The sequence below is a fragment of the Dipodomys spectabilis genome, unplaced genomic scaffold (genome assembly GCF_019054845.1).
Source record: "Dipodomys spectabilis isolate Male_0828 unplaced genomic scaffold, ASM1905484v1 ptg000001l, whole genome shotgun sequence".
In the NCBI taxonomy this organism is placed as follows: Eukaryota; Metazoa; Chordata; class Mammalia; order Rodentia; family Heteromyidae; genus Dipodomys; species Dipodomys spectabilis.
This window is the reverse complement of record NW_024870678.1, coordinates 9798940-9812251: the sequence shown is the minus strand read 5'-3', so window position 1 is coordinate 9812251 and position 13312 is coordinate 9798940. Positions and strand designations below refer to the sequence as shown.

The following is a 13312-nucleotide window of genomic DNA, read 5'->3' as shown; positions in this document are numbered from 1 at the left end:
ACCAGGAAACAGCAGTGAGGAATTCACAGACAAATCCTGAATTCATGAATAACTTGTTCAAAAGCACATAATCACTTGTTTCTTTGCTTTAAGCCTTATAGTGCCTCAATAAGGCAACATTTAGGACAATGGTGATGATGATGATGAAGAAAAAGAGGAGGAGGAGGAGGAAGAAGGAGAAGGAGAAGAGAGGAAGAATAAGGAGGAAGAGGAGGAGAAGGAGAAGAGAAGAAGAAGGAGGAGAAGAAGAGGAAGAGGAGAAGAGGAAGATGAGAAATGTATGGAGAACAGTTCTTTCTCTCTAACCTTGTCTGCTTACTCAAATAATTACTGAACTCTGGGAACAAGAACACACTAAAAGAAAGATTTATGTTAGGAATTAAACATTCAGAAAAAAATAACTGCTTTGAGCACAAAAATGTTTACAAAAGAAAAGAAGGAAAAAGAAGATCTATCTCAAGGACAGACACCTGTCTTGAAGGGAGCAATTCCTTTTCTTAAAAGGATGTACAGACATCTATGTCATAATGGCCGGGCCAGCTTTGATCTCTATGGGCCCAATTGATAAAGCAATGTAACAGTAAAAAATGATTGAGTGAACCAGGTGTCGTAAACAAAGGGAAGCCCTTACTCTAAGAAGAATTTGAGCAAAACCTCCAACCTACTTTTTCATCACAAACACCCTTGACATTAGAGCATTCACTGGGCCTGTTACCAGACATGCCTGCGTCCTGTCTGGGCTATTTATTATCCTTTTTTCTTTTCTTTTTTGGTAATACACATTTTTGGTCTCTAATGTATCTTAAAATTCGTTTTTTTTTGTAACCTTACAAACCAAGTAGTCATATACTAAAGGGATATCCCTTCTTTTGGAGGCCTCCTCCCTGGAGCCAGCTTGCTTCTAGTAACCCGTTGGGCTAGAGAGGAAAAGGAGATGACAATTGATATGACAGGCAAATGGTGAAGATTCTCCTGCCTGCTTTGTGTTCCTGGCAGTTGGGCTTCTTGGGGCTCTGGCAGGCTCCCAGGGAACACCTGAGGACTGAGGAGCACCCCTGGGGCCACTTTTGATGACACATTATTTTAGAAATAGTTCCTGGAATGAGGGGTGAGGGATCAGGCATCTTAGAACAGTTTATCAATTACTAGAAGTTAGACAAAGGTTAAACTTTGTTTTTCCCAATTGTTTCCCTCCTATCAATAAGAGTTACTCAATCTGCTCCTGTCATTTACTCTTAAAAGAAAACAAGCAGGGATGGGTAATAGTGTTTAAAAACAAATGTACTCTTTACCTTTCCTATGCAACTATAACTTCCCTGCACATCACCTTTTCAATAAAGATTTAAAAAGAAAAGAGTATCAAGCCAGGTGCTGGTAGCTCATGCCTGTAATCCTAGCTACTTAGGAGATTGAGATCTGAGGATTACGGTTCAAAGTCAGCCCGGGAAGGAAAATTGTGAGACTTTTATCTCCAATTAATCATAGAAAAAGCTAGAATTGGCACTGTGGCTCAAGTGGTACAGCACTAGCCTTGAACAAAAGGAGCCCAGGGATGGTGCTCAGGCACAGATCTCATGCCCCAGGACCAGCAGAAAAACAAAAAAATAAGAAAACAGAATCACTGTAGTGAATCAATTGTAGTGTTAATATTTTAAAAAATAATTCAAATAATGATATTTTAAAAAGGATATTTCATAAGATTGACCGAGAATAGAAAAAAAAGCAACTCTGATTTCATTTTTATATACTTGGCATAACCATGAGATTTCATCTGACATAAGGTCCCGAGAGTTGGTGCCGTTGACTTTACTCAGGTAGAGAAAGAATGTGGTGAAATGGAGAGAACTCTGTGCTAGAAGCCAGAAAACCTGAATTGCAGTACAAAGCCTTACTTGCTGCTGCATGACCTTAGACTCTCACCAACACAGGAAGCTCTCTTTCCTGGTAGGATGAAGACTGTCTCAACACCTGTCTCCACTGATCAGAGAGGAATTCAGAAATACTACACATGCCAGTAATTTTTTTTTTTTGGAGGGGGTTCGGTCGTGGGCCTGAATTCTGGGCCTGGTCGCTGTCCCTCAGCTCTTCAGCTCAAGGCTAGCGCTCTACCACTTGAGCCACAGCACAACTTCCAGCTTTTTTCTTTTTGTTTATGTGGTGCTGAGGAAACGAACCCAGGGCCTCATGCATGCAAGGCAAGCACTCTACCACTGAGCCACCCTTCCAGCCCCATGCCAGTAATTTTTAACCAGGTGTGGTGGTGCATTCCTATAGAACTAGCACTCAGGAAGAAAGTAGAAGTAAGAGGATCGAGAGTTTAAAGTGAAGTGGGGCTACATAGCCAAGTCTCAGGAAAGTATAAAAAAGAGTAAAGGAGCATTTTGTGAAGGATTTGACCCTCAGATCCTGTCTGCAAATCTGGCTTCCAGCCTGTTCTTTGGGCACCATGGAACTGGCCCAGTCTTTACTGCTCTGGTAGTATTTCCCAAGGCAGAGTCTCTACTTGACAAACTGATGTCCCGCAAGACTACAGACTCTGTGTACCAAATGGGAAACGTGCTTTATCCCACTGGCCCGCAGAACTGCTTGCTAGTATCCCAGGCACGAGGCCTTCACCACGCCGCAGCCAGCACTGGACAGTGGCTGTCACCGCCTATATCCTGTGATGACACAGTTCCATCACTTGCAGTTTCTAAGCATCTGTCATATGTCATCATGCCACCCAGACTGATCTACCACCCTCTCCTACCTGGAACAAGCCCTCTGGGATTACCTCAAGGCCTTCACTCCTCTATCTCCCTCCTTCTGCCATGCATTAATGTGTTACCTCAAGAAAACCTTTTGAGCCATGAGGCTAGTGCCTCATGCCTTCAATCTTAGCTACTCAGAAGGCTTATATCCAAGGATTGCAGCTTGCAGCCAGGCCGGGGCAGGGGAGGGAGGGGGAAGGAAGGAATACAGTGCACAAGACTTTTATCTCCAATTAACTACCAAAAAGCCAGAAATGAAGGTGTGGCTCAACTGGTAGAGCATTAGCCTTGAGCAAAAATACTCATGATAGTGATCAGGCCCTGAATTCAAGCTCCATAAATGGCATAAGAAAGAAGAAAGGAAGGAGGGAAGGAGGGAAGGAGGAAAGGAAGAAAGGAAGGAAGGAAGGAAGGAAGGAAGGAAGGAAGGAAGGAAGGAAGGAAGGAAGGAAGGAAGGAAGGAAGGAAGGAAGGAAGGAAACAAGCAAGCAAGCAAGCAAGCCAGCCTGGCTCTTGAATCCACAAATGAGTTCAGGTTCTGCTTGACAATTTTCTTGTACCCTACTTTCCTTCCTATTGACAAATTGTGAGATTTTTAATGACCAAAACTGGTCAAAATGAGTATCCAAAAATCCATGAAAGGCTGACCTAAGTTTGGATATTCACAAAGTATCTTCAAATGTCAGAGGGCCTCTTGGTAGCTTAAACAGCACTGAAAAATCCTCTGCATCACCGTAACTCTTCGTGATCCAAGCGAACCCTCATGCACCTCAGTGCACTGGTGTTCTCCCTTGCAAAGTGCAATATGAATTCAGATTAGGCAGGTGTCCCCAGGGTTGCTGGGAGGTTGAGAGGGTCACAGAGAGGATGCACCATTGATTATCCAGTAGTACTGGGAGGGTAAGGGATAGGGTCAGGAGTAAGCCATTCCTGGGGAGACTGTGCAGGGTGTGGCAGCCAGTAGGCTCATACAGCAGCCCACCTTTACTCTCTGCACAGTAATTAGCAATGTAAGTTAATGAGCCTGCTGGATGGGGCAATATATGCTAGGCAGCTTTTACAACTGACCTCAGATACCACCACTGAAAGCATATTAGGAAATCTCAGCTTGCCAGTGGAGACTGCTCACTGGGCATAAAACAGTTGGTGTGTTTTGTTTTTTAGAATTAAAAGTGATCGAACTGAGTTGAAGAATTCCATTAAATGGTCCACAACAGATTCCACTTACTGGCAGTAGCTCTCCAGCAGTGATGCTGCGGCCTCCATTCTTGAATGAGTGAGGGCAAACCTGAGCATTGTCCAGCCTTCGAAGGGGTTGACTTGAATGTCCTCTCTTAAGTGTCATTAGAAATCCCAGAGCACCTCATCAGTCCTAGGTTGTATTTCTTTATTCAGTTAATTATTAGGTTTATCCATCTCTTTATTAGGTTATTTAGACAATCCTTACTTGTAAGTAATGGGGGGGGGATGTCAGGTGGGTAGGGGGAGACATTTAGAAGAAGAGAAAGAATAGAAGAATACAACCAAGACAGGGTTTCTGGGATCTTTGGATGAGAGTTCAGTATATAGTAGGCTTGTAATATTTCGTCAGTAGATGTACTGATGCATGGGCAGACACATGCTGTCACTGGCTGTAAGAAGGGACACGGAAGGTAATGGAGGTTGTTTCTAGAACTTGGAGCAGGGCACTTCTTCATTTTGCAGGAAATGCTCTGTGCTCTTTGCAGGGAAGTGAGCACTGGTGCCTTGACAGTGAAGACATTTAGAAATGCCTGTGGAGGGCAATACCTCCTCAGTTTAGAATCACTGAGATCCCTTTCTTTCATATTTGAAACTCACAAGTCTCAAGTAATGGGCCCAGGGTTATACAGACTTTTGGCATCTGCAGCTGTTATTCATAATTTTTTCTTTTTTATTTAAGACTGGGATTCCAACTCAGGGTCTTGTGCTCTCAAGGCAGGCACTCTACCAGTGAGCTACACACTCCAGCCCTCCTCTTCCTCCTCCTCCTCCCTTCCTCTCCTCCTCCTCCTTTTTTTGCACTGGTTATTTTTAAGATACGGTCCCAGTCATGAGCATGGAGTGTGACTTGCCTATTCTATACTTTCTATTGTAGTAGTTGTGATCACAAGAGCATGCTACCACACTCAGCTTCCTCCCTTGAGACTTTTCTGCCTGGGCTGGACTGGAACCAAGCTCCTCTCAACCTCAGCCTCCCAAGTAGCTAGGATTATAGACATGGATCACTTCCTCTAGCTTCAATATTGATGTTTTTGAACAACGAAGGTCAATGATGGGAATATTTGCTGCAGCTGGTGTTCTCACCATGGCATCTGTAACTACAGATAGCAAATGGTTTGGGAGCTGCTGTGGGACAATAGGTTGGTACTTTTTAGTGATATTTCCTTTTGTCTCCAGCGTGTTCCCTGTGGTTGGGTAGCATGAAACATACAGACAAAATAATTTTCTAACTGTTTTCTGTGAGCATAACTTCTTAGCCTAGAGTGTGATAGAGTAATAATAATAAAAATAATGATGATAATAGCATTTATAACAGCTACCTGTAAGTGGGACTATTTAAAAAGGGGGACAAATTCTGCTTACAATTCTCTCATTAATCTGTTCTTTACATTCATTTTTTTTTCTACCCAAAAGAAAGTTGTACAATACCAGAACACTTTGGAACCCAGTGTAGTGACATGCACCTGTAATCCCAGACAGGAGGATTGAGAGTCAAGGCCAGGGTGGGTTCCAGAGCAAGGCAGCTCTCATTATCTGTTTTTTTCAGACACGCTATAATTTCCACAATGCTTGGGAAACTTCTTCAAAGCCATGGAGACAACTGAAGAATTATTTGTAACTTGAAGTTTCAAATGACATACTCACATTAAGGTTACACTTCTAGTGTACAAACCAGTTATGCTATTTTTTTAAACTTAATCTTCAGAAAGCTTTTTAAAGGAGTCATGATTATATCTACTTTTAATATAAGAAAATAATCATCCAGGACTAAAGCCAGCTAGTGTTAGATCTGGAACTAAAATACTTATTTCCTGACTCTTACCTTCCTTAATCTCTGAGCGCAACTACATTTAACTATCACAATTACAACCCTACAACACAGTAGCTACAATGAAATTCTGTGTAAGCCAAACATGTTGTGCCTTCATCATTATCTACCTGGCCTCTGACCCTAACCAGCCCCAGTTATGTGGTGACGTGCAGAGTTTTACCACTAAAGTTACACACACAGAGATACTGTGGACACATAGACACACATGGGCCTGAAATATTCACAGGTAAAACATAGCTAAAGCTAATGGGAGAAATTTCTGTTTTGTAGAGATACTCAGATGACCTTCAGTCACTGATTGCATTTTATTGTGTGACTGCATATTACAAACACACTCAGGCTCTGTGATAGGGAGGTAAGTTGTTCTGTACTCTGGGAGTCCTAGTGTATTATAAAGGCATAGAATAAACAATTAATTACCATGGGTTATGCTTTATTTTGACTTTTAAAACATAAGCCTGTATTATGCTTTACCATGTCCATAAATTCATGGTTTTAGTTTTACTTTTTGGCTTGGACACATGGCCTTGTGTTGGCTAAACAAGCATTCTGCCACTTGTGACATATCCCAAGTCTTCTGGCTCCTAGGCTGTTTTTTGGATAGAGTCTTACATTTTTATCCTGAGAATCACAAATAGAGATCCTGTCTCCTCCACCTCTTCAATAGGCACGTGTTGCTACACCTGGAATATTTTATTTCATTTCTTTTGATACATAATCCACATGCCTTCAAAACTGACCTTTTATAAGACATGAAATTTACCGGTCTGTAGTGTATTTGTGCAGTTGTATAGTCATCATCACCATCGAATTTCAGACTATTTTCACTATCCCCCCCAAAGAAATCCCATACCCAATAGCAATCAATTCATATTCCCTTCTCCACAGAACCTGGAAATCACAAAGACTCTATGTCAAAACAAATTATTTTAGCTACTCTCATCTTTGTTGTTGTTGTTGGTCATGGGGCCTGAACTCTGGGCTCTTCAGCTCAAGGGTAGCACTCTACCATTTGAGCCACAGTGCCACTTCCAGCTTTTTCTGCTTATGTGGTGCTGAGGAATTGAACCCAGGGCCTCATGCATGCAAGGCAAGCACTCTACCACTGAGCCACCTTCCCAGCCCCATCCTTCTTTCTTTTTTTTTTTTTAATAGATTAACATTGCATCTTGCAGGCTTTACTACTCTCTCCAACTTAAGAAAAATTCCTACAGATTTCAAGATGCTTTTATGACAGTTGTCAACTTATTATCAAATGCTAAAAGAAGTCTTTGGGGACAAAACTTGATCTATTTATTTACCCACACTTTTATGAAACACCAAATGAAAATTCTAATTTGAATATTTGCCTTACTGGCAAATATCAGTTGGATATAAATTATATTTTCCAAAATGGGCACAGTGATATCGATGTCAGATAAATAAGATAGAGAGCTTAAGTTTATATTAAATTCACATGCCATTTAAATGAAATGTTATACATTTTAATATATAGCATTTAATGTACACAAAATATACAAACATGAATGTTATTGTCTTTCTTTGATTTTTCAAAATTTCAACAAATAATACAAAGCAAACATTTTATTTTACTTTTAAATGAATGAGTAACTTTGCCAGGAAGTTCAAGGAAAAAATAAACTCTTATAGGTGGGTTACAGAAAATAACTTTTTGTAAAAGATTAAATTTGTAGCTTTGGTTGTGGGGCTTGAATTGTGGGTCTGGGCATTGTGCCTGAGCTCTTCAGCTCAAGGCTAGCACTCTACCACTTGAGCCACAGCACCATTTCCAGTTTTGTAGTGGTTAATTGGAGATAAGAGTTACGTGGACTTTCCTTGCCTGGGTTGACTTTGAACTGTGATCCTCAGACCTCAACAGATGTGAGCCATTGGCACTGGACAGATTTTATTCTTTTCAAGGAGCTACTTTATTTCTTGAAAAAAATCAGATTATAATAAAGCTAGTATTGTGGTTTAACATGTTTTCTGATATATTGATATGTATCATATATGTCATATATATCATATATCATATGATATATATCATATATATATATATCATATATCATACTTTGTAATATGGGTGAGGGTGACAAGTCTAGGGACTTGAGACAGGAGCATTGCCCAGTAAACCAAGATGAAACATTTCAGAAAATCCCCAAACCATTGCCATTTTATACTTACAAATGTAAAAACTTGGCAGGTCTTGTTCTTTACCTTCAAGCTATGGCCCTTAACTGTCTTCAGAAAAGTTGAATCTAAGATTGTTTGCATTCTCATAAAATCTTAACTTAGAAGCTGTATTTTGTGTCTAAAATGTTCCATCTACTTTTTTTCCCTAGCATTCACTTCCTGTGGTTCCAATCACCTTACTTCTCTCCTGTAGGACCTAGCCAGCAGAGAATAATAGAAATTTCCATTTTTGTAAGTCAAATTGGGTGGATATTGGTAGTTTCACATGGTTCATGTAAAAGACTCAGGAAATGAATGGAGATTAAAACACCAACTGATTAGACATGAATTGGAGGAAGGAATTCTTGCTTCCTCCTTCCCAGTCCATTTTTAACTTCACCAAATCTTTTAAGCAGATACACTGAGGAAAATGGTTATCAGGTTGTATGCTCTTTCTCAAAGGTCTTTCCCACAAGGAACATTTTTTCTTCACACACCCTCAAAGCCAGCAGATCTAAAGGAAGCATATTAAAGATGGTTTTTCCTCCTTTCTAAAAATGTCAAGGCATCATAATCCTACGGCAGGTTAAAGTTCCCAATTAGATATTGAATTAGCCATTTTGCCTTTGGGGCTGAGTAAGTAAGGAATGGAGCACATCTCTATTTTCCCAGCTTTGAAATGGAGGGAAAGTCTTTCTTGACTTGACAGTAAGGTGAGAGAACAGGAATCTCTCCACATTCGTTCTCTACCACGTTGGATTTGAGTGACATATATTTTACATATAACTTTGATGTTTGATCAAATATCTACACAACAACAACAACAACAAATCTCCAGAAAAAGAAAAGCAGAATCTATCAGAATAGAATGTATAACAATGATTACCTTTGAATAGAATCTCAACAGCTCCATGACCTGGAATTTTCTGTGGTTTCTAAATTTCCTCTCTAGAGCATAAAGTGCTTTCAAAACAGATAAAATGAAATGTTATGAGTGTAAAAATCTACTTGGCAGATCATTCTTCCTCAAAGGAAACTTATGGTGCGTGTGTGTGTGTGTGTGTGTGTGTGTGTGTGTGTGTGTGTGTGTGTGTGTGTGTGTATCTCCCCAAACCCCAAGTGCACCCATTTCAGTAGAGCATAATGAGATGACCTCATCCCTCTGTCAATTCTCAGGGCCCAAAAGAGACTTCTCCAGCAGCCTTCAGCTCCTCATTAACTTTCCCCTCCAGCTATTCCAGGGCAAAAAGCTTTCCTCACCCGCCCAGCTGTCAAGAGTCTGAACCCGAGGCAACTGGTAGGTGATTCCAGGAAAGAGAGCATTTCCCTGCTCTTCCCTCCTGCTTCTAATTGGCAATTCACCCTGGTTTCTAAAAGTGACATATATTATAAATTCATCTCCGGTGAGGACAGCGGAAACATTAACAGGGAAGGATCTTTAAATACACAATGCCCCACAAAAGTCCTCTTTAGGCTGAGTCCCACTGAGGTGAGTAGAGTATAATTTGTGAAATGTGTCCATTCTCATTCTGTAGCCCTCCCAGAAGAACTCAGAAATCTAACTAGGAGTACAATACCAGGTGAAATATCTCTTACCTGGAACAGACTTTTCTGGTAGCTAATGCCCCTCCCCTTCCCCCATCAGTTCTTGGCAGGATGTGGTCTTTCCCAGGGTTATGCAAACCCTCCTCCCTGAACATACCTTAGGCCTTACTGTTCAAGCTTTGTTGTCAAAAAATATTTATAAAGCCATGTTTTATGATGTTTTTCAAGAGATCCAAACTAATAAAATGTGTCACTATGCTTACTACATGATAGCTGTTTTTCAGGAAATGTCCTTTTTTTGTGATTTAGAAGAGATATTTTCACCAAGTTGTTGTCTGTTTTTCTACTCTAATGAGCATGTGAATTTTACATGTCACTTTGTGTCAGTCATCAAACTTCCTAGATGCTCAAGTATCTTCACTTTACTTTTCTGGTTTTCAATTGGAGGTAGAGGGTAGGGGAGATGGGACGGTGCTATGCACTGAAAATCTGGGACAAGTGCCTAGAAATCTAGGTGATCGAAAGATTCAGATAATTAGACACAGGCTCTTTAACATCATTGCAGGGAAATCTGTCTCCTGTGAGAGTAGAGCTCTCCCAGAGGATAAATTTCTTCTTTGTGAGCATCCTTGGAGTTAATCACCTTAACAAGCTCTGATTATCAGATCACAAAGTAGAGAGCAAGGAACATTTATTGAGTCTCTATGCCAGGTGCAATGATTAGTTCTTATTCACCTCCCCAGCCCCCCTCCACCCTCCCACCCTCCGCCACTACATTTTACATATGAGGAAATGTAGCTCTAAAGATAGAGGAAACTGACTTTCTTGAAGTCTCATATTAATATGAGAGTCAGTGATTCCTTAAAATGGAAGTAGCTGAAGTATTTTAGGACCGGGAAGTGCAGGAAGCTTATGGGATCCCATTCTAATAAAGGTTGTTGAGCTCAAGTCAGTCTAGGAAGCTTGTGAGGCCTCTCATACAAGGAGAAAAAGGAAACTATTAAACAATAATCACTGGTTGAAAGTATTGATCCTGCATTGTGTGTGTGTGTGTGTGTGTGTGTGTGTGTGTGTATTTGCGCACGTACAGGAGTGCACTAGTGCACACTGGTACTAGGGCTTGAGTTTAGGACCCTGAGCTTTTTACTCAAGACTAGTACTTGTACTTCTGGCTAATTTGGTGATTGACTGGAGATAAGAGTTTCACAGGCTTTCTTGCCTGGGATAGCTTTGAACTGTGATCCTCAGATATCAACCTCTTGAATAACTAGGATTACAGGTGTTAGCCACCAGTGCCTGGATTCACTGTGAATTTCTTACACTAAAGAAAATGTACATTTAAGACAAAGCATATGAGAATTGAGTCTCTGCTAATATGCAGCTATCTTGAGTGTTTGGGAGAAGTGTTTGCCTTAAGTTAGCAAGCCCTAACTTGTATTTTTTATTTATAGAATTCATGAACATGGGAATATTAACAGTAACATTAAAGCAAGTACACATTTCAAAGCACATATTGAAAGAAATGAAAGTTTTCTGATAAAATATTAATTCTACATTAATTTTGCATTACTTTTGATTCCTCCCAGCATTAAAACAGCAGGAAGAAACAATTTCAAAAGCTAGAGGAAAATATCTTGCACTTTTGGGGATCTGCTTTTAGGTCTAATTCACTGTTCTGGGTCTTGTGAAAAACAAAACAAAATTAAAAATAAGATCAAATCCCTGTAATCTTAGCTGGATGGAAGGGGTAGGTCATCACTTTGAAGCCTTTTGGCAAAGGAAGTATGAGAACCTATCTCACAATAAAAATAAAATCCCAAAGAAGTGGGGGCGGAGTGCATGGTTTATACCTCAGCTACTCTGGAGGCTAAGATCTGAGGATCATTGTTAGAAGTCACCCTGGGAAGTTAATCTCCAATTAACTACCAAAAAAAAATCTGGAAGTGGACCTGTGGCAGAATGCTAGGCTAGGGCAAAAAAGCTCAGAGATAGTGCCCAGGCTCTGAGACCAAGTCCAGGACTGGCATAAAGAAAGGGTGGGGCAGGGAATATAGCCCAAGTGGTAGAGCATTTACCTAGCAGGCTTGGTTTAATCCCCAGCAACACACACACACACACACACACACACACACACACACACACACACACACACACACACACACACACACACACACACACACACACACACACACACACACACACACACACACCAAGTCTTCTTCATCTTATACTAGTCATTTACTGGTTCATTCAACAGATAATGATCAGGTGCTTGCAACTTGCTCAGCATTGCTGTAGATGCAAGAGAATACTGGAGAGAACAAAACACACTATACCTAGGACAAAGTAGACAGTCACTCAGTGTGTTTCCACAATTTCTTTCCTGAAAGAAAGTCCACAAGGATTTGTCTGGCACTGATAGACATTCTGGCCTCTATTTTTTGCAGTTCTCTTTTCCTTCCTCTTCTGGGTCCTCTCGCCATCTATTATCCCCTACCACTCTTGATCTTTATCCCTTTCTATTGGAGGTTTTCCTTCATGTAATGGAACGTCCTGACCTTATTCTTATTTCCCTTTGCTGGGGCTATGGCTATTTATCTTCCCCTCTTCACAATCAGACTGAAGGTTAATTTACTGTCACTGCTTTTGGTCTCTTGGTCTCACCCATTTCTCTAGCTGTCTTCTGAGGGAGAGGTCCCTCACACCATCATTATCCAAGCTGAACTTTTGATTTCTCACTTAAAAAACCTACTGCAGCATTTGGCAAATGACTCTCTGAATTCTCTCCTCTCTTGATTTATCTTCCTTCCCTGCAACCTCTCTAGCTTTTCCTTCTGTTTTTCAGCAGTCTCATGGTCTTCTTTTCATCCCTCTGAGTGGGTCTATCTGTGGGTTTGTTCATTCCTTGGCTTTCTTCTTCTCCAATTCCACACATGGCGCTCTCATATCCTTTCCGCTGTGAAACTTCTTGAAAAGTGGTTGCCTTAAGCCAGACCTCTCTATCTCTCCAACATCCACTCAACACTTCAACTCACAGCAATCTGTTTTCTGTTCCCTCAAATACCAGCACAATTGCTCAAAATTACATTCCATATTTTTAACCTTGTCTTAGTGTAGAATCTTTTTGGTGCTGTTGGGTGCCAAAATTCCACCCACTGTCTTCCATTCATCCTTCATTCATCCTACCTGCTCACAGTTCTTATGGGCTCTTTGTGGGGGAGGCTGGATGCACTCTCAACTCTTTAACCTTGTGTTCTCAGAACTGACTGGAGTGTCTCTTCTGATCACTCTGCTTTTATCATGAATGATTCTACTGGTAGAAGAGAAGTGGTTTTAAAGCCACCTCTATTACAATAGCTTCCAAGTCTGGAACCACCTGCTGAATGTCAGAGTCCTATAACCTCCTGTTGATCTGTGGATGTTCCCAAAATGCCTATAGTTCAGCCAGTTCAGACATAAACTCATGTCTTGGTGCCCACATTGCTCCTCCTCCTGTGATTCTGCTCTTGGTGAAGGGAACTATTAGTGACTTAGTTGTTGAGGTGTGACCGCCCCCCCCCCCCCCCAATGACTGATATTTAGGGCTCCTTTTGTCCCTTTTGAAGTACTTTCTTGCCTTGGCTTTTGCATTCTCCTGGTCTCTTCTTATAATAACTGGCCTCTTCTTAGCATACTTTCATGTACTCTCTAAATATTGTCATGCATTATGGCTCAGATTTCAGGTTTCCTCTCCCTTCTATTTATACCCACTCCACTGTGATCTTATGTGGCC

The 13312-nt window shown here is 40.9% G+C and overlaps 1 protein-coding gene across 1 annotated transcript in view; it reads right to left on the bottom strand.

The window, feature by feature from the left end:
• The window catches only part of Slc35f1 (solute carrier family 35 member F1), a 350701-nt gene that overhangs the window by 35743 nt on the left and 301646 nt on the right, over positions 1-13312 (bottom strand). The gene's annotated exons all lie outside the window — the stretch shown is intronic.